The sequence below is a fragment of the Phocoena sinus genome, chromosome 10 (genome assembly GCF_008692025.1).
Source record: "Phocoena sinus isolate mPhoSin1 chromosome 10, mPhoSin1.pri, whole genome shotgun sequence".
NCBI classification, from domain to species: domain Eukaryota; kingdom Metazoa; phylum Chordata; class Mammalia; order Artiodactyla; family Phocoenidae; genus Phocoena; species Phocoena sinus.
Window position 1 is genome coordinate 65,404,106 of NC_045772.1, and position 21,637 is coordinate 65,425,742.

At 51.3% G+C, this 21,637-nt stretch overlaps 1 protein-coding gene across 2 annotated transcripts in view; it reads left to right on the forward strand.

The window, feature by feature from the left end:
- The first annotated feature begins 4,027 nt into the window (after nt 1-4,027).
- The window catches only part of VDR (vitamin D receptor), a 56,519-nt gene continuing 38,909 nt past the window's right edge, over nt 4,028-21,637 (forward strand). Inside the window, exon 1 of one of the 2 annotated variants that reach the window (XM_032644811.1) lies at nt 4,028-4,075. The gene's annotated coding sequence lies outside the window, so the exon portion shown is untranslated. Of the gene's footprint in view, nt 4,076-17,538; nt 17,741-21,637 lie in introns of those variants that run through there. The other variant, XM_032644812.1, reaches the window with a different exon arrangement.

Genomic DNA, 21,637 nt, shown 5'->3' on the forward strand with positions numbered 1-21,637 from the left:
AGCAATGATGTGACACTAAGGGCACTCTCACCTGCTCCCAGGATACCTACTCCCACGCCTCAGAGCCTCTCCACCCACCTGCCTCACTAGGCTCTCCAAGATATGCCTCCCTAGAGGAGCAAAATAAGAATTCCCCAAGGGCCAGAGGATAGGGTCACTTCATTTCCTATTAGAGTGATCGTAATTGTTGCAAAACTTACAGCCACAGACCCTAGGTGGGAAAGAATCTTGAGCCTCTTGTTTATTCCATTGGTCTCTGTAGTTGATGTCAGGGCTTGAAGAGTCATCATTGTCTGCTGGGGTTTGGATGGGAGCCCAGCAAATACCTGGGAGCCTAGGAGTGCTCTGGAGCTCCCTCTGCTTGGAGACGCAGGTGGGAGTCTCCACCTTCCTTCGTCCGGCCCCTAGGCTCTGCTTAACCATGCCAGCAGACGCTGTGTGCAGGCCAGCAGGCAGGCAGCCTAGGGCTCAAGGATGTGGGAGCAGATGGGAAAGACAAGTGCCAAAAGCCCCAAGGATGGAGACATGAGCTGGGCTACTGGGAATGGAGCCCTGGAGCCACATGCATTTGGATTGAACAACCGGGGGTGAGCTACACTTTCTAGGGCAAGCGGAGTCTGTGGACACTCACTTCTCGTGACATTGCAGAGTACTCCTCCACAGCTGTCCTGTTCTGGGGAAGTTAGGATCTCTGAGATGCCATAAACCTTCCTGAGGCTGAAAGAAGCCCCCACGCTAGAAAATGCAGGAGCATGGTAGGATAACAGCTGAGTTAAGGCCATAAAGGCAAACATTGGGTAGATACACATTGCCTCAGTGACCTAATCCTGACAATGTGGCCTTGGAAGTAGAATCCTCCAAAGCCTTGGAGCCCCCATGGGCTTCTGAGGGTGCTCTGTGCAAGCCAGGCTGGGCTCCCAAAGGCCTTTCTGTGAATCTCATGTTGCAGGTTCTAAATGAAGGGATCTCACGATAATAGGGACTTTTTCAAACTTTGGGTCACAACCCACTGTGGTCTGTGAAATCAGTTTGGTGGATCCGAAAAGATCTGAAAGACAGAAAGACAAAAAGAAGGGAGGAAGGGAGGAAAGAAGGAAGGAAGGAAGGGAAAAATAATGGAAAACATTGCAGGGTGTCTCTTGTTTTATAAAATGTATATCTGCATGGGTATACTAGGTCATGACAAAAAATTGTTTCTTACTACGGGTTGCAGTTAAAATTTTGGGAAACACTGTCCTGGGAAGACCCTTTTGTTTGGGTTACTTTCATTGCTTACAGCTTCTTCCATTTATTCATTCCATTTTCACCATCCGGAACATAAACAGAGAGAACAGCCCTAACATGGCTTAGAAAAGATAAATAAGTTCACCTTTCTGGACTTGATTGTTTTTGATCTCTAAAACAAGAGAACTAACGGGGATGGCCTGGTAGCTTCTGTCTTTATGAATCCATGACTCTGTGTCTCTCAGATGTTCTGGAGTTTGCTGAGTGAGAGTCTTTCCTTCATTCCCACCATACCTATAACCATAAAATATTTAAGGAGAAAAAAACGGCCCTAAAAAAGGGAAAAAGAAACAGATGGGAGTGCTCCAGAGAGGGCTCAAGGGGGCACATTTTTACCTGGAGAGCAGCCTGGAAGAGGACAGGGTCTGGAGCGACAGGTGGGAGGTATTGGGGGAAGATAAAAAGAAGTTGGTTAGGGATAGAGAGATGGGCTGATGAGTGCATATGCTGGGCGCTGTGATCACATCCATAATCCTGCAAATCTGTCTGACTCAGAACCTCTGAGTTCTCCAAGGCTGGTTTGAGAGGCAGCATGGAACAGTGGAAAGTGCAGAGAGATCTGAGTTCAAGTGGCTCTGTCACTCACCGGCTGTAAGAGCTTTGGCAACTCCGCACATCAGTTATACAACGGGGAGAGTACTTTCTAGCTGGCCTGACTCAAAAGGTCATGATGAAGATCAAACGAAGAGCTGTGAAAAGACACTGCCAATTACTGTGGAACACTTAGGACTCATCTTCTACCACTTTTTGATAAGGTTTATTTTCAAGATGCCAGGTTCACCTGTCTGGCCAATTAAGCATTACGAAAGTGACTTCTGAGTGATCAACCTCTTCCAGAGGCTCATGGAACTTTCTGAGGATGTCCCAAAGTGTTGGTTGTTAGAGATTTCCTCTGACACTTTCCTGCCCACGAGATTCACTGCTAGATTTCCCATGATGCTCTGGGCAAGGGGATTCCTTCTTTTACTTTCATTACAAGCAGCTAATCCATCCATCAGACTGGCAGGACCTCCAAAGGGGCACTTCCTTTCATCTGTTTCTCAGAATGGATAGCCCATTCCCAAGGTCAATCAAACAATCTGTGTCTCTTCTATTTTTTTTTTAACCTGTCCAGAGAGAAAGTGTCCATGATACTCCCTTAATGAACTGTTACGGTGCTTAACAAACGTCACTGTTTGAAGGTCCTTTTTTCTGTTTAGCCTCAGTCCATTTCTCTTGATCCAGTTACTGAGAGTTTGAGAGGGGCTGCTTATCATACAGTCTCGCATAACTGTTTCAGAAATGGATGAGGCTATTTTGCTGAGCTCTAGTACTACCCTTCATTGAATAGGTATGTAATGTTGGGCAAATCAACCTCTCTATACCTCATTTTCCCACCTGTTCAGTTTGTCCCTCTGAGCCATGGTTTCCGCCTCTGTAAAAGGTGAACGACAACATCTTCCCTGCCTAAAGGGGGTAACCAACTGCTGGATGACTTCCTGGGCATCTCTATTATAGAACATTACATTGTAATTACTATTTATTTCTATATTCTCCCACTGGACAGTGAGCTCGAAGGAGGGAACCACATCTTTTTCGGCTCTCCTCTAGCATCTAGAGTGGTGCCTAGCACATAGCCAAGGAAACGGAGTAATTTTTAGCCAAGATTTTCTATGGTGAATTTTCCGCATCCACCTACAATCCCAGGTCTCAGATGTACTTTTTTTTTTTTCATTTTAACATCTTTATCGGGGTATAATTGCTTTACAATGGTATGTTAGTTTCAGCTTCACAACAAAATGAGTCAGTTATATATATACGTATGTTCCCATATCTCTTCCCGCTTGCGTCTCCCTCCCTCCCACCCTTCCTATCCCACCCCTCCAGGCGGTCACAAAGCACCGAGCTGATCTCCCTGTGCTATGCGGCTGCTTCCCACTAGCTATCTACCTTACGTTTGGTAGTGTATATATGTCCATGCCTCTCAGATGTACTTTTTACCTCCTTCCATCCCTTCACACCAATGTCGGATGGGATGGATGAGTGTGTGGGGCTGGGGTCCAGGGCCCAGGGAAGCTGAGACTAAGCTTGTTTGGATGAGGTTCGCGACGGGCCGAGAACGTGGTCGGCCGTGGTCGCGCCCGAGGGGACATCGAGTAGGGGTGACAATGCAAATCCAGCCTCCTCTTCGGCCCCGTTTTCGTTCGCTCTTTTATACCAGCGTGTGGGATCGGGCTGAGCTCCCTGACGCTCTGCAGGAGTAACACGACGGCGGGCTGCACTGGGATTCTCCAAGAGCGCTCAGAGAACCTTTGGTGCCCGCCGCAGCTCCTCTCCACCCCCACCACAGAGCCCCGCAGACGACGGAGAAGTCCCGGCCGGGTCAGCCCAGGTGGGGGTGACGCACCTGGAAGAGGCGTCCGCAGCAGGCTGGGTAGAACCACTGCGGTGGGGGGAGAGGGGAGGCATCACGGATTATCGCAGGCAAAATCGTGGATCTGCACACACATAACTATCGAAAGCTCTCACGCACGGAGGGCAGTTTGCCTTGCCCCGTGGACGGCAGTCTTGTAGGACTGGGCAGAGTCTCCCAGGAGACCGTGCAGTGGTTGATTCCAAGTCAAGATGGTTGCAGCGCAGTTGGAGCTCTGGGCAAGAGAGGACTAGATCTGTGGGCGGGGCCCAGGGGCGGGGTGGGGCGGGGCCTCGAGAGAGGCGGGGCCAGGAGCTGGGCTGTCTCTGCTTGTCAAAAGGTAGCCGCCGATCCCCAGGCGCCGGGAGCGCGGAGCAGTGTGCCCACACGCAGTACCAGGTGCGGACCCGGGACCGGCGAGGAGAGGGGGCCCCAGTATCGGGATTAGGCGCGGGGTGGGGGCGTCGGGGGTACCGGGTCTGAGTGCCCGTGTGCAAGCACTAGAGTCTGGGCGAACTTGGCGACCGAGATCTGGGCTGTCGTGCCTTGAGGCTGGGGCACTAAGGGGACCCTGAGGTCTGAGAGAAAGCTGAAGTTCGTGCCAGGCTGGAGAGGGGAGCAGCGACCTCCTCGGGGCTCAGGCAGCGGATCACAGAAACGGTCCTCCAGCAGGGTGCTCGGCACTTGGGCAACAAGAAACATTTGTTTCCTTCCTCTGTCGGGCCGCCTCGGCATGGACTGGAGGAATAAGAAAGGGAGGGATGGGCTCTGTAGGGTGCTGAGGTCTTCTGGGGATGGAGTGTGTGTAGCCTTGCTATCTTATAGGACCCACGCATGGTTACCTGCGATGATGGAATTGGATCTTTTAAGTAGAGTTTTGTTTTTTCCTTTCCTTTTCTTTTCTCGCTTTTTTTTTTTTAAGCCACCAATTATTTTAGACCTGGTTGATCCAGTGCACCGGACTTATTTTCTCAGGAAAGCCCATCCATAGATGTCCACAGGAATTCAGGGGCAAGCATCTAACTGAGGAGGGGGCTCAAGGAGTAGCTTCTATTGGGGGAGTGAGGAGTCCCACATCTGTGGGTGGTGGATGAAGAGGATTTCAGGGGAAGTATCTAGGAGGGAACATCCTATGGTCTCCGGGGAGCAGTTTGACCTGGCCCCCCTCCCCCCATGGACCACTGAGGCTGAGACCTAGGCTGCCTGGGCTGGGAGAGCCCTGGGTCTCTGAACCCAGGCCCTTCCCTCATCTTCTCCTCCTCTTCCTCCTTCTCCATGCGGTGCGTGAGTCAACCTCCTGTCTGGGCTCAGCAGCCAGAGGGGCCAGAGCCCAGGCAAGCAGTTGGGCAGGCATTTTCTGAGCATTGCAAAAGCTCTCCTGGGCAGAGTTCAGCTCTGCACCAGCTCCCTGCTGGAAGGCTGGCTTCCTCATGGCTGGTGGTGGCCACTCCTGAAGGGGACACTCTGCACAGCAATGATTATGGGATGGCTATGGTATGACTCCAGAATAGGTTGACTGGGAAGGGATTGTGGCTTTGTGGTCAATCCGCATCTCTTATTCTCCTGGGATCAGGAAGTGCATCCCAGCACGGCAGAATTTTCCAGCCCCTCATATGCCATTGCTGCCTAGTGATCTTGTTAGCTGCCTATGTGTGTTAGGGAGGTGGGTGTGTACAGGAGATTGGGAAAGACTCTGGGATAAGGGAAGCCGTGGTGCTGGCAAAGGTTTTAAGTCAGGCTGGGAAGTGGGGGTGGTTTGCTGAGGTGGGAATGGGTTATCTGGACACTGGAGCCTCAACTTTACGAACCAAGAGTGTTGTGTTTCGGGGGGACCTTCCTCATCCCATTCCTGTCCAAGTGCTGGAGGGGATTGTGAGTCCTTCTGGAATGGTGTCAGTGTTGTATGTAGCCAGACCAGGAGGCTATTAAGACTGCAGATTTCTCGCTGGCTTTTGCTTTGGGTGTTTTAGATCCTTGAGCAGAAGTAGGGGCCCCATTTGGCCCCTACTCAGTGGCCTCTCTGGACCCATTTGAAGACAATCCACAAGCAGGCTAGGGGGCTGACTCAAACTGCAAACAGCTGGGGAATTCACAGTCTGTGCTCTGGCTGGGTCCCATGACTTCAGTTTGGCTGTCCCTCATCAGCCATGACTTGGACCCTTTCCAGGGTAATGGATAAGAAAGGGGGGAAGAGAAAAAGGATGAGAAAAGAGGAGAGTGGGGTAAGGAAGGAGGGAAAGAAGAGGGTTAGGGTTAGGGAGCTTTCCTCACCACTCACAGCCAAGACCATGACACTCTATTTGTATAAATACTGTGGAAGGTCTGATGCTGTTTGAGGTGCCCTAGTTACTTGTGTTCATGGTTTCTCGGTCTTCTTTCCCTATTCGACCTCAGAACTGATCTCCTTCGGGCACCGAGTCCCAGAGGAAGCACCAGGAGGACCTCTGGGACCCACACCGTCCGCTCCCAGAACACATAGCCAGTGTTAAAACCAATGTCTTTCACATTTGGAGGAAGGCCTGGGGTCTAGTGGGCCAGACCAAGTGGTTATCCAAGACAGGAGAAGGACTTGCAGTTGTTCATTTCTTTACCCCACATCCTGAGGAGGCAGAGGTCATCCTGCCTGAGAGCCAGAGTTTCTCTGCAAGAAACTGGCCGGTGCTTACATCCAGCAGGTGGGCTCTAGTGGCCAGAGAGCCAGAGTCATGAGCACCTGGAGGTCTGAGCTAGGATGGCACTCCAGTGTGTTACTGGACAGGATGAGCTATAGGAACTCCAGCTCTCCATTTGTTACTGTTTACGTCTGGTTTGGATGCAGGTAAAGAGAAGTAAGGAAATGACAAGATTTTCTTAAGAGCCTCTTGTGTGCCCAGCATGGTACTAGGCCCTCTGAGGGATAACAGGGAACAGAGCCCACCAGACCGGGCCTCTTCCCCCTAGACGGTCTGAGCTCAGACTGGGCAGTGGCTGGCGGTATCTTCTTCCACTACAGTCCAGTTCTCAGGGGGTCCAGCTGGACAGGAGCCAGCCTGGCTGTAGCTCTGGACCACTAAGGCCTTGCTTCTAGTTATGCTTTTCTCCGGTTCCCCATTGACTGTCTCCTGTCTCAGTGCCCTCTTGGATGTGCTAGAGAGAGTGACTGTATAATTTATTGCCCAAACTGGGAGAATTTTGAGAGTGAAAGGGGTGTGATGAATAATTAAACCCAAGCTGTTCAGGACAAATTGGAACATTGAGGCATTCTAGCGAACCCCACCCCAGACCCAGCGGAGGTCACGGTGATGCGGGGAAGATGGGTGGGTGTGGGTTTAATGAGGAGAAGATGGGGGTAGTGCTTAATGATGAGGGGAAGATGGGGGTAGCCTGCTCTGTGGTGTTATCGCTAATTGCAGTCTCTCCCTGAGGGCAGCACTGCTCTGGGCCACCCTCTCTCTGGACTAGCCTAGTGTTCACTCCCTTCCCCTTCACCCTTGACTTGTGAGTGGCCTCACCTTTGGTTTTCCTGCCCCACCCCTACCTCAGACAGGGACAGCAAGGCCTGCCAACTCGCCTTCAGGTGCCCTTGGGGAACTGGGATTTATACTGAAGCCAAGACTCAGCCTCACGCTTCCTCTTCTCTCTTCCCCCCCAAAACCTTTAGTCTCTTCATTCTGTCCGTCCATCTTCCCAGACCTCCGGGGGCCCCACTGTCCCGTGGGAAACTCAGCATTAAAGCGGGTAGACAACCAGGAAGGGTAGGGTAGTCAAACCTTGCCCATGTGGATAAAGGACACAGGTCACTTGTAATCAGGTTCTGGGGAAATGGTAAGCAAAGTGGAGGTCAGGGCCGAGAGAAGCTGCATAGCAGGGGAGGGAGCCAGGTCCCCTGGACACTGGAGCTTGACTCTTGGCTTGTCTGACTACTGGGGAAATGGTCCAGGGTAGGGACAGACTCCTCTCAACCCCGACTAAAGGCGTTGGTGACGGCGGGTGACTGCAGCTTGCTGTGGAGACACGTGGAAGAGAAACTGCCTTCCCTCCTTGGTCCTTGCGGCCCAGATGCTCAGGGTGGGTTCCCTGGAGAGTCCCCAGAGGTTCAGCATGAGAGATGGGGCGCCGGTCATGGGGGTGGAGCCTCCTTGATGACTGTGTAGTGACTCTGTCCACTGTGGCAGGAAGGAAGTCGTTCTCATCACCGACAAATGAAAATGGCAGGTGAAGACCTCTTGGGAAGTCCCACCCTTTGAAGCAACTTATGGGGAGGGGAGAGGAGAGAGCTTCAGGGGTGGCAGGGGTGGCAGGCCGGTAGGTAAATGGCAAAGGCAGAAGGAACAGACGCTCGGGGAGTCTGAGTGTGTGTCATACCTTCGCAAACCTGCCCGACAGGTCCCGTGCCAAGGAATAGACCAAGCTGTCTATTCCACAGTCTTTGCCACACAAAGCCCCCATTCTGCACAGGGCAGGGGCCTGATCCTGAGCATGGTGGAGGCAGCTGCACCAGTGAGAAAGTGGAGTTTGGGCAGGACCCAGCAGCCAGTTCCTGGGAAGCTGCTGCCTCTCATTGGCCTTCTGATGACAGGTTGAAGCTTTGAGGTGTTATGCAAAGTGTGATATTCTAGGCCCTGTGAGGCGCCCATGAGGCCCAAAGCTTAGCTGGTGACACATCCAGTGTGTGCCACCTGCTGGCACTGGAGTTGTAGCTCCAGGAACAGCTACTTACTGAGCACTCAGCCCAGTGGTACCAGGTGCTGGGGCCCAGACGCCGCGTGCACTGCCCCCCAGAGCTGTCACAACTTGTGAGACGAGAACCACCACCATGTTCTTTTTACAAAACTGGGGAAACCGAGGATTGGGGAGGTCGAGCCATGTGCCAAGGTGACACAGCTGGTGAGAGGGAGCGTCAGGACTGACACTGGGTCTGTCTTAACCTCAGGGCACCCTGCCACCTCTGCCCTTACCAGGCGGCCGCAAGCATTCAGGGCCTGCCTCACACATAATAGGCCTGCAGAAATGTCCCTGAGCAGCAGGCTTAGATTATGTAGCAGTTTGAATGAACTGACCTGGGAGCAAGTTCAGTTTGTCCAAAGGTTACTCTGGGGACAGTGGCCTCTCAGAGGAGGCTCCCTCTGCCATACCCTCAGGCCTCGGTGCCTCTCTGGCAGTCTTGGGTACCTTATTTGGGTAAAAACAGCAGACACGGGCTTCCCTGGTGGCACAGCGGTTGAGAGTCCGCCTGCCGATGCAGGGGGCACGGGTTCGTGCCCCAGTCCGGGAAGATCCCACGTGCCGTGGAGCGGCTGGGCCCGTGAGCCATGGCCGCTGAGCCTGCGCTTCTGGAGCCTGTGCTCCGCGGCGGGAGAGGCCACAACAGTGAGAGGGCCGCGTACCGCAAAAAAAAAAAAAAAAAAAAAACAGCAGACAAGAACCCGAGGGAGATAGCCCTGTGTGGGAGGTCTGGAAGGCAAATAAGAAACTCTCAGTTTCAAACAGACCACTTTATTGATGACCTTCTATGTGCTAGATGCACCAAGGAAGAAAAGGCCATTGTCCCACTGTCCAACTGGGAGCTATTCTCACTTTGTTTACCTCTTCCTCTCCTGGCTACCCCTTAAGGAACACTCCCCAACCTACCCACCTGGAAAGAGAAACAGACTCCAGCCTCCCCTGACGGCCTCTGCCAGGCACTGTGCTGATCACTTTCCTTGTCTCCTTTAATCTTCCCAGCTTTTCTTGGGAGTAAGTTACTAGTGTTCTCTCCAGCATGCATATGGGAAACGAAGGTTTAAAGAGATGAAGTAACCTGCACCATGCTGTAAAGTGAACCCATGACCACAGCTCTACGCTGTGTGCCGGTGATGGGCCTGGCTGTACAAACCACTCTAAACGCCAGAGCCAGAGCCTGGAGACACGTAAAAGGAGGAGAAAACACCGAGCCAGCCCCTCAGCTGGGGTTCCCAGGGTTTCTTGGTAAATGACTGAAATTTTAGGTAGTGCTATTAGGAGCTGTGCTAGCCGCCTTGCAGAATGGGAGAAACGCTGGTTTTGAGTTAGACACACTTAGGTTTAAATTCTGGCTTTGTGTGTCACTTTGTAAGGTTTAAATTCTGGCTTTGTCACTTTGTAGCTCGTGACCTTGGGCATGGTTCTGAATCTCTCTGAATCTCAGTTTCCTTATCTGTAAACTGGGATAAGAATAACTCCCTTGCCGTGTTGTGTGAGGATTAGAGATGATACAAGTGGAGCGCCTGGCACGATGTAAGCCCCAGAAGAGCTTGTGCGGACAGTCATTCACTAGATATGCGCTGAGCACCTACTGTGTGTCAGGTACTATTCAAGACACTGGGAATTTAACAGTGGAAAGAAAAGACTCTTGCAACTGTTTTCAAATTTCGTAGACCAGAAACTTATCATTTCTGAGAGGTCCTTTTAGAAGCCAGGAATGGCTAAACTCAGATTCAGTAAATTGATTTCTCTTTCTGTTATTTGTTAGCTGATGAGCTTGGAGAAGTCGTTTAGCTTCTCCAAGACTCTATTTTTTTAAACTGTGAAATACATCATACACACAAGAGTACACAATAGGCCTATGTATACATTAAAGGGTAGTGTAATATATCCTGACCCACCACCTAAGTTTGGAGTGGAACGTTTACAGAAGCTTAAAAGCCCCCTTTCCTCTTCCCAGTTGCATCCCCTTCCTCACTCTCCACCACACTGTAACTAATATTATGAATTTTAGTTAATATTTCCTTGCTTTTCTTTGCAAGTTATCATCTCTGTAGGCTTTACAAAACAGTGTATTGTTTAGTTTTACATCTTTGGAGTCTACCTACACGTGTATTGTCTGCGATGCACTTTTTTCACTCAATAGTGTGTTTCTGAGATTCATCCACTTCGAAGCACACAGCTGTATTGATTCGTTTTCAGTGCAGTGTCGTATTCCGTAAGAATATGCCACAATTTGTGCATCCTTCCTCTTGTCGATGAGCATCTGGGCTGTTTCCGGTTTGGGGCTATTATGATAAGCTAATACTGCTAGGAAGATGTTGTGCTTGTCTTCTGGTGCATGTGTAGGCTTTTCTCTAGGGCACATACCTAGGAATGGAGTTGATGGGTCACACGGAATTCCCTGTTTGGCATTACCCTACACGTCTTCCACAGTGACGGTACCGAAAACACTCCTTTAAGTAAACACTCCTTTAAGATAAAAGTTCCCATGGTTCCCCATCCTTTTTAACACTTGGTATAGACTTCATTTCTAAAATGAAAAAGTTGTACTAGAGCTTCCTTTTTTTTTCTCTCGGTACGTGGGCCTCTCACTGTTGTGGCCTCTCCCGTTGCGGAGCACAGGCTCCGAAACGCGCAGGCTCAACGGCCATGGCTCACGGGCCCAGCCACTCCGTGGCATGTGGGATCTTCCCGGACCGGGGCACGAAACCGTGTCCCCTGCATCGGCAGGTGGACTCTCAACCACTGCGCCACCAGGGAAGCCCTAGATGAGCTTCTAAAGTCTCTTTCGGCTATAATAAGTGTATCATTCTTAACCTCAGGACCTGGTTTCTGGCTTATGTGTGTGCCTGTCTGATGTGTGGTGTACAGGTGGCCCCGTAAATGCCACAGCCTGACTCTGAGAGCCCTTTGCAGGGTCTCCAGGTGCAGCTGAAGCCCTTCCTCACTGGGCTTCCACTGACAGTGGGTGAGGGATCCTGTGGCTCTACATCCTTCCCAACACTTGCTGTTCTGGTCAGTTCAACCGAGAGGCTGATGTCAGGGCTGAGAACATACCAGGTGCTCAATTAATACCCACTGAATTGCATTTTTGCCAAATGGATTGGGAGGGATGTATATTTTCCCTGAGCATTGATTTTAAGAACAAGACATGCAAGTATCAGAATCACGTATGTGCTAGTTAGTTAACACATGTATGTGTTAGCTAGTGCTAACTAGAGTGCTGGGGCTGGGGACAGGGATGGGATTTATGTCTGTCTTGGGCTTCTTGATCATTTGAAGGCTCCAGGTGAGGTGAACCGAGGTTAGTAGTCTCCACTGACCAATTGTGCAGAGTCTGGCCTTGAAATTTGACCCTCTGTCTTGTCTGGTTGGAGAGCAGGGGGCGTCTGGAAGATGGGGTGAAGAGAACAGAGGAGGTGCCAAATAGGCTGGGCAGAAGTAACTTCCCACCTCTGGCAGAAGTTTGGAAATTCAGAGCCTTTTGGAGCAAAGACCTCTGCCCCGAGGGCGTTTTCCAGCATCATCCTGGCCAGCCTGGAACCGTCCCATTCCCCCTCCACTGGCACTACCTGCTACCACAGGAGGAGGTGAATGCCCACAGAGAATCCCCTTCCAAGAGTTGAACACTCCGCCCGGGAGTGGAGGGTACCGGTTTGAAAGGTGTTAGATATACTCAGTGTCCTGGAAGCCAAATAAGCAGCCAGCTGCCCACCCACCCAGCCACCCACGGGACAAAAGAATGTGGCTGGTCGGGCAGTAGCATGGGCCACCCCAGCCCACAATCCCATAATTACCCATCGAGTCTGTGCCTGTCAGCTCCACGGGCAGGCGAGCGCCTCTGCCCTGGGCCTTATCTTGGTCACCAGGCCCATGCTGGGCTCAGCGGCAGGGCCTCACCTATCCTTCAGCCACTTCTACCCCCAACTCTGCCCCAGTGTCTCTCTCTGTACCAACCTTTGACCCTTTTGAAGCTCGCATATCATATAGTAGCTGATAATCATAATAAACCAAAAGGTTACTATAACTTAATATGTTCCAGGCACTGGGTTAAATGTTGTCCGTGCATCTTCTCATATATGCCTCTCAATAATCCCATGAGGTAGGTAATATTGTTATCCCCACTTTACAGAAGAGGAAACTGAGTTTGAACAAGTTAAGAGGCTAAATTTCTTGCCCAAAGCCATCGAGCTCCCAAGTCAGAACCGGAACTTAAATTCAGGTCTTTCTAAGACACGACGTGGGGTCCTTCTTCGCCTGCCACTGCCTGTCCTGCCCTGCGTCCCGGTCCTTCAGCTCCCCAACCCCTTCCTGTCTGAAGAGGGCTGGAAAAAGAGGCAGCAGGTGGTGTCAGTGGAGGGGGAATGGGACATTTCCAGGCTGGCCAGGATGATGCTGGAAAACACCTTCAGGGCAGAGTTCTTTGTTCCAAAAGTCTCTGAATTTCCGGACTTGTGCCAGAAGAGGGAAGTTACTTCTGCCCAGCCTATTTCGCAAGCTTGCTAACTTCTTGGGTGCCATGATGTTGAGAATTGGGGGATGGGCTCCCTCAGGTAAAATTCCATTATAATGAACGCCATCTAAGATCTGAATGGCTTGGTTAAAATGGAATTATTTTAACCTGGGTGCAGTGGAAGAACTCAGATATGCAGCCTGAGAAACTAGAAATGAAATGGAGTTGATTCGCCCTTGAGTGTCTCTTAGGGAGGCTCTGGGAGGGTTTGGAGCCTAGGAGAAGGGTCAGATGCACCCCAGTTTCTCCTTGAATGCCAGGCTCCCCGGTGGTTGGGCAGGACTTGGAGGGAGCAAGGCTGTGACTGTCCAGTTGTCTATTTCCCCCACTGTGCTGTGAGCCCCTGAGAACATCTCTGAACCCCGTCTCTGAGGTGTCACCACTCCACACAATACCTAACTCATCATGGATATGCTCAGTAGATGTCTATTGGGTTGCTTTTTAGGTAGACCGGGTCTCCTAAGCTAGAAAAGAGAGTTGGAGGGCAATCGCTTCATGTGACTAAAACATCCTTAAAAATCTGGACTGCAGCTCAGATGAATTGAACCAAATGTGCATAATGACAAGCGCTAACACTGAGCAGGTGTCACGTACCAGGCCCTGTGCTGAGCACTTTACATACATTATCTCATTTAATCCTCACAGATCAATGAGGTAGGTATTGTTATTTTTCTCATTTGACAGGGGAGGGAACGGAAGCGTAGAGAGCTCAGGTCATTGGTTCTGGTCACACCTCTGGCAGGGAGGGAAGGCAGGGTTGGCACCCTGGCAGGCTGCCTCCAGAGCCTCTTCTCTCAAGTGTCTCCCTCATCACAGAGCTCGGCTGAAGCTGGGGGCTTGTTCGGGGAACTAGGGCCAGGTAGGTAACAGTGAGTGCAAACCCTGGTGGGATGGCACAAGCCTGGTCTAGAGGGATAGCCCCGCCTCAGGCCAGCAGGGTGGCCACTGGAACTTTAGCACGGTGTGGCTAGATTATACAATATTTTTAATAGGAAGCGGGACATCCAGGTTTTTTCCAAAAGTCAAATCTCTCTCTTTTTTGGAAACATTGACAGCCAATCCTAAAAGGTATAATCACTGGTGGTGATGGGTAGGGGGGTGACAGACAGAACTCATTCATGGTCAGGTTTAGCCTGTAGGCCTCCTGTGTATCCTCCGGTAGTTTCTTTCCTTTAAGAGATGACTGTTACCTGGAGAGGGACCAGGAAAGCCCTAGTGTATATAGAATTCCTTACTAAAGGCATGAATGATTCCTCTCCATGGGTACCCCTCCCATCGTGTGATAATACTTTACAATGCAGAGTGTTTCTTTCTAGAGAGTTATAATGGAATCTTTCAGTCTGATGATAAAAAATAAATCCTCCCCTTTCCTCCTTATCTTTCTGTCTCCCTCCCTCCTTCCTTCCTTCCTCCTTCCTCCTCTACTGTGTCTTTCCAGTCAGATATTTCCCTATAGATATTAGAATGAAGGTTCGATGTAGAAAAATCAAAAGGAAACTAACAGTCAAAGAAAGGGTCTCTAGCCCCCGCACCACCCCCCCTCAAAAAAAAGTGACACTTTTGGATTGGGCTTGGTAGGCAATGAATGACGCTTATCAGGCCGGGTCTGAAACCCTCACTGCACTGTGGGCTCTCCCGGGCTGTGAGGACCTCATGCTGTCAGAGACGGGGTCACGCTCCATGTTATACTTCAAAATGTTTTCTCACAGCTTTCCCCTTTATGCCTGAGAATAGGCCTCCCTCTCCCTCTTAAATACCTGGGAAAATAATTGTAAACTAAAAACTAACATTGGTACGGAGTATAGCAATTTTATAACACACTTTTTTTTTTTTATCTCAGCTGATACAACATTCCTGTGTGATAGGCAAATGGGTGTAGAATCCCCTTTTGGAGGCTTGGTAAAGTAGCAATGTTTAATTCTTTTCCTTCCATTCCATAAGAAAGCCATAGCCAGGGAGGATTGAAACCTGGTGTGCGGGGAGCCCCTGGCTCCCCCAGGCCTTCCCATACCTGCCGCCCTCACCCCTCACCTGGCATCCACAGGTGGGAGGGTAGGGGGGACAGCTGGTAGTCCGGAGCCCCTGACTGAGGTCTCCACCTCCCTGAAATTCCCGCTCCAGGGTGAGTGTGGTGTGGGGCACGGGGAAGGCCCTAAACCAAAGGGTGGCCCATGGTCAGCCTCCTCTCCACGCCCACCCCGACTGCCTGTCACCCTGAGCTATCATTCCCCAAGCTGGGCAGAAAATAGCTCACTCAAGAGAATTATTTTTGTCTCTGTTAAACGTCAATCCTGGATTACTGAAAAGCCTGGCTGCAGAAGTGTGTTTCAGGACAGGAGGAGTGCTGGGAAAAGTGGTGCATCGGGGAGCAAAGGGGAAGCGGTGGGTGGAGGGGTACCACCTCTTCCCCCAGGGGCTGCGATGGCCTTCTTCCCTAGAAGTCTGTTCATCAGGCTGGCTGACCAGCGGCCACTCCAGCTGACAGTGTGCAGCCTGCCCAGCCGGCTGGAGTGCAGTTCACTCACAGCTCCTTTGACTGATTGAGTGCAGGCCCTGAGCTGGTCCATCAGATTCCTTCTCCAGGGATGTTTGCCTCTGCCCGAAGGAGTGGTGAGTGAAGGGAGTGGAAATTCTGTTACCTGGTGTGGAGGTCCAGGTGGGCAGCTGGGGGGCTGCAGACAGCCAAGGAGGGAAAGAAGTTGTTGCTCTGGAGTATAGACCTCCTCCCCCTCTTAAATACCTGGGAAAATGATGGTAAACTAATAACTAACATTGGTACGGAGTATAGCAATTTTATAACACGCTTTTTTTTTTTTTTTTTTTTGCGTTACGCGGGCCTCTCACTGTTGTGGCCTCTCCCGTTGCGGAGCACAGGCTCTGGACGCGCAGGCTCAGCGGCCATGGCTCACGGTCCCAGCTGCTCCGCGGCATGTGGGATCCTCCCGGACCGGGGCACGAACCCGTGTCCCCTGCATCGGCAGGTAGACTCTCAACCACTGCGCCACCAGGGAAGCCCTAACACACTTTTTTTTTTAAATCTCAGCGGATACAACAATCCTGTGAGAGGATTGTTGGAGACCTGGTCTCAGCTTCTCCTGTACCCTGAGGCAGCATTGAATGCCACTCTGTGTGGCGAATCTGTTCCATCTTTGCCCCTGGGTACCAAAGAAAAACAAGGAAGAGGAAGATAGCCAATGGGTAGGGTTGGGGTGGAGGGTTTAGTTTGGAGAGGGTTCATGGGTTAGGACAAAGGCCACTATTTCCTACCACTTTGTGGCCCCAGGGAAGAATCCTCCAGTGGTTTGGCCTGAAACATTGAAACGAGGGTTATCTTCAATGATAGCTCTAAGGGGAAGGCTGTGCTTGTGTCATGTCATGGGCCAGCAGTGAGCGTGGACGTCTGGACCCAAGGTAGGGGCTGGTGTGTGCCCACACATGCAGCGGACTTCCCACACATGTCCATGGCGCAAGTTGTTCGTGACCATAGTGTGTGTGTGGTTGGTGCCCTTAGAGGGATTCCTGGCAACAGGGAAGTGACCTTGTTGACTGGGAGAGAGGAGTAAGCCGAGTGCGCTGGTGGACGCAAACGTGGGGACCGGTGGGTTCTGTGGTAAGGCAGCTCTCCCTGTGCCCGGCAACCGCATCTGGCCACCCTGGACAGATTGATGCATCAAATAAGGATTGACTGGTGACGTGCCACTGAATTATTCACAACTTCCATCTGCCCTTGTTGAATCTTTTGTTCTTTCTTTGGGTTTTCTCTCACAAAAAGTATGTTTTCCTATTTAGCTGGGCAGGATTTTCCAGAATTCTCTCCTCTACCTCTCCCTTCCAACTCAATTACTGATGGAATGATCCCAGGGGAAAGCATCCCCCCCAAAGGAGAACAAGGGGTGTGCATTAGTGCGGTAGAAGAGGCCCGCTGCCTTCCTGACCTGGGGGGCCCTTTCTCCGTGAGTAGTTGGGAAGGAGGCCCATTTTTACTTCCTTCACAAATCTCAAGGTCAATTCCGGTTGGAATGGGAAGCTGAATGGAGTCTGAAAGTCTTTGGTTGCAAAATATCATTGCAGTGATTTAAAATTCCTGGTATTCAAGACTCAGTGTGTTTACGAGAAGTACACTCGGTAGAGGAAAGAATGGAATTTACTTCCGACTGAAATGAGTGTGGTCAGTTGGTTTATTCCTCTCTTGCGTCCCCTGTCTCTCTCCAGCCATATGGAGCTAGTTTCTCCGCCTCCAAAATGCTCTTTCCCTTTTGCCTCATAGCCTTTGTTCACATGGTATCACCTGCCCGGACCCCTCTTTACCCTTCTCACCACTGCCATGTTAAACTATGGTCCTTTCTGTCTCAGTTAAGGCGCAGAGAAGTGACGTCCTCCAAAGAGCCTCTCTCCCTCTCCTCCAGGACCAGGCCAGGTGCTCTCCCACGTGCTCCTGTCACACCTGTGCCTACCTGTATTGCAGTGGGGATCTGAGTTGGAGATTCCTGTTTGTCTCCCTCAGTAGACTGTAAGCTTCACGAGGGCCGGGTCTCTGGGCGGCTCACCGTGGTGTCTCTGAGTCCTAGTATACAGCATGCCACATAGTCAGTGCTTAAAACCAGGCAGGGGTCACCATCATAGATAAGGCATCAGAGGCCAGAACCAATACCCAGCACAGTGTGAGGCCAAGAAGAAATGCTGTGGCCTCCTTGGCCCTCCAGTATGGTCCCCAAGAAGAGATCTACACAGCACAGCAGGATGGCTGGAATTCTGCCCAAACAGAAGCCCTGGAAAAGCTCTATTGGCGAAATCATTCACACAGGAACTGAATAGCAGCTTGCGGGTGTCTGCTGCTACCCCCAAAGGTAAATGGGAGCCTCCCCACTTGGCCTCTTCCTGGGAAGCCTCATGAATACGTGAGAAGTGTTCACCTCTTCACTGATAATGCAGAAGAGAGACAGGATGCCTTTGGGTAAATCAGCCCCTTATGGGACTGGAGCTGTCTGGTAGAGAGTTACCCCAGCTCCACCCCTCTCAGAGGACCCTGGGATCCCTCATGGATTCTGACACAGGCCTCAGAATCTATCCTAGGATAAGTGAATGGCTTTCCAGGGCTGCCAAGAGCCAGGGTGGCTGCAGCCCTTACTGCCCCGCCCCCGGCTCCGGCCCCCTGGCCTCTGCCAGCCTTTCCCATCACTCTGCCTTCCAATGCCTGCTGTGGTGGCCGTGAATGGGGCGAGGAAGTGCCACTGCCCTGATAACCGAAAGGGGGTGCCCCCGGGCTGCTGAGCAAGGTCCCACTAAGTGGAGAACAGATGCCCTATAAGCCCTGGATGCCGGAGAAGGTAGGAAAGAGACTCACGGGGTGAGACAGGGAAAGGACGCGCTATGAGCAGAAGCAGTGAGCAATTGGTGGCACCTTGGGAGTCACGGCCTCATCTTCCTTGTGGAGGAAGAGTCCAGATGTGTAGCCCAGCTTCTCTGCTTGTCAGGGAGAGATTAGAACCATCCATTCTCCCTACCCCGAGCAGCCGGCTTTTTAGGAGTCGCAGCCAATGGGTGGGGTCGTCCGTTTTTTTCCCAGTTCCGCAGGTATGTGGCTCTCTGGGCAATGTTTGTTTGGGGTGGAGCCTCGGGGATGGAGAACAGGCTTCCTGGCCTCCACGGCACCTCTCTGGGCCCTGAACTCTCCGCAGTTGTACTAACAACAGTAACTGCTCTAATAATGAGAGCAAACACATAAGCTCCAGCGTGCCAGGCCCTGTGCTGAGTGCTGCGCAGAGATCTTGGTCCCCGTGACCACCTGTGACCTGGGCACTGTCATGTCCCTATTTGTAGATGAGGACACAGGGACGGGTTCTGGGGGAAGCTGGACAGTAGTCAGGTAGCCAAGGGTGTCAGACTGGCCGAGGTGATTGTGGAGGTGAGCAAGGGATCTGATGCCAAAGATCCCGAAAATCTCGCTTGGAGTTGGCAGGACCTGGGACTTGGGTACTACCTTTCCCACAGTGCAGGAAGAGGCTGAGGGATTCAGAGATTGCATTGATCCCAGCAGGCGTAAACCTGGGCCTACATGAACTTGGGCTGGGGACCAGCAGTCAGAAAGATGCTTAAGCTGGGGAGAGGGTCATGGGGCACTAAAAACTGGCCTTGGGAATCGCTTGGGAGAAAGAAGCAGCTCTCTCCTGTTGTCCTGGGGCCATTTTTTTTTTTTTTTAGAAAATCAAGGAAAATCCCATTTGGCCATCAGTTGCATCAGCAATCCCAGGGGTTCAGGTGTCCCCAGAGGAGGGCTAGATCTGCTCTCCCTGTATTCTTGGTCCTCTCCCTTTGGGCTGCCTCAGTTTCTACTCCTTGGTCTCCAAGTCACTGAACAAAGAGCCTCCTTGTCCCATCAACTTCCACCTGTGGCAGATGCCCCAGGGAAGTACTCCCACCTTAGTATCCCAGGAAAGCCACCCAGAGGAGCGAGATACACCCAGGCCAGGTGTATCCTGCCTCCCTCTAAAATAGTCCCGGACCGTCTTGAGTCCTCATCCATTTTTTCAGGCCAGAGAAGCCGGATGTGGGAGCAGAGTTGGTCAGGCAGGAGAGAGTGGGTACCCCTCACCCACCACTTTGTTTTTCTGTATTGCTCGTAAGGATGGAGTCAGTGCTGGGTGGCCTCACTGCAGTCTGCCTCAGGGCCTCCTCGTGGCCTCTCCACAACTCCCCTCCTCTGAGGAATGAAATACGTGCCCCCTTCCGTGGCCTGTTTCTCTCCCACCTCACTCTGTTCCCCTGGGAAGCTGCTCGGGCTGGTGATGGGAGGTCTTGGGACCTGGCCAGGGTGGGGTTGGAGAAGCATCCTCCCTCCTTGTGTGGCCTTTGACAACCCGCTTCCCCTCTGGTGGCCTCAGTTTCTTCTGCTGTAAAACCAGAGAGATTGGGCTGCAGCTACAAATGGGCCGGTTCCCTATGCTTCACCGGCCACTGTCACTGCCCACGCTTTCCGGCAGGGACAGGGCATGGCCTGCCTGTTACCTGAAGAACAGTAATCAACCCAGAGATCTTGTTGACAAAGCTGAGGGCTGAGTTTCCACTGGAAAAAGGCAGCTTGCAGGAATAATTGTTGTTGATAAGAAGTGGAAATATATCTAAGTAAGCTACGTATCTCCTGTCCCACTGCCTAGAGCTTCGTGGGTTCCTGCCTCTGGGTTTTGCTCAGCTCCAGGAAGCTACCAGTACTCCCAAGAGTGACAGGACCATCTGCTAAGAAAGAGCCTTGATGAATGGCCAGTAGAGTGGGAGTCTGTAGCATGGCTTCTCTGGAGTGACCTGCTAACCCGTGACACCGTATGGGGTGTCAGTCCATGACCTTTACCAGGTTCTCAAAGGTGAGGTATATTCCCCAAGAAGTTAATTAAGAAGCGCCTTCAGGGGTAAAGTTATCCCTGAAACTGCTGGATCATCAGCCACTTAATTTCCCATCCTTCAGTCAGTCGTTAAACAGTTTGGTCCACCTCAGGCGTATTCTTAGAGCTGCAGTGCTGGGGGCCAGCCTCCCCTGGAAACAACTGAGCCTAAGACAGAGGCGGCGGGCTGCCTTGGCCGAACTTACTCACACTCTTCCACAGGGCCCTTTTCTTGGGCTGGAAACTTCTCTCCAGGTGAAGCCAAGGAGGCAGATGCTGTCCGCACTCACCACCTTATTCACTGCCCTTGTGGGAATTATGATCGTACCTGGGACGTTTATGAGGTCTAAATCAAAGTTAAATGTAGCCAGGCTAGCTTCCTGTGCTTCTTTTTCTAATGTGTGTGGTAGTATCACATGATGGCCCTACCAGCGCCTCCTCCAGAGACACTGTGGGAATGGCCTAGTAGATTCATCTTTGATGGCTGTGGAGAGCTGGTCTAGGACCAGTGGTTGAAAACTGAGCTGGTCTAGGACCAGTGGTTGAAAACTGAACACTGTTGAAAACTATTTCATCTGTGCATAATGAAGAACTTTCTAAGCATAGAGCCATCCAAAGAGTATGGATTACCGTGGGAGATAGTTCTCTAACAGAAAAGATATTTAAGTCCAGGCTAGAAAACTGACTAGAATATTATAGAAGCGATTTAAGATGGTTGGAGTAGGTGGTGTTGAGTTTCCTTCCAATCTTGAGATATTCTGAGATGACTGGTATCCACTGGGTTTTACTTTGGAAATTGTAGTCTTCAGAAAATAAGTTCCGAATGTCCTCAGCCATGTTTAAAGTGTGTGTGTGTGTGTGTGTGTGTGTGTGTGTGTGTGTGTGTGTGTGTGTGTGTGTGTGTGTAGGAACTGGGGAGGCAGTGGGGAAAGAAAGAATTGGGCCAAGATCTAACTCTACAGTACACTTTCCTCTTTCCTTGCCCTCATTTCCACTCTATCCCCCCTCAGCTTCTTCTGGGAAGTAATGCTGAGACTTTCCTGGAGAAAGAATGTGGGCTTATGTTGGGGATGGTGAAGAAGGAAGAAAAGGCATCACCTCAACTGGCCATGACACTGCTGTGCCTAAGTGATGCTAGGATAAAGAGACAGCAAGTAAGAAGTTGGGTAGGTCACACAGCGTTCAGCACTCTATGGGCAGAGTTGCAAGGATGATGAAATGAAAACAACAAGAAAAGGGCGTGCACGCATAAGCACGTGTGCACTTGTGGCTGGCATGCTCACAGGCCCATCCGCTCCAGAGAGAGCCCAGCGTGTGGTTGATTCCATGTGGGCCAATTTTAGGAAGAAGAGGAATTTTCTCCCCCTC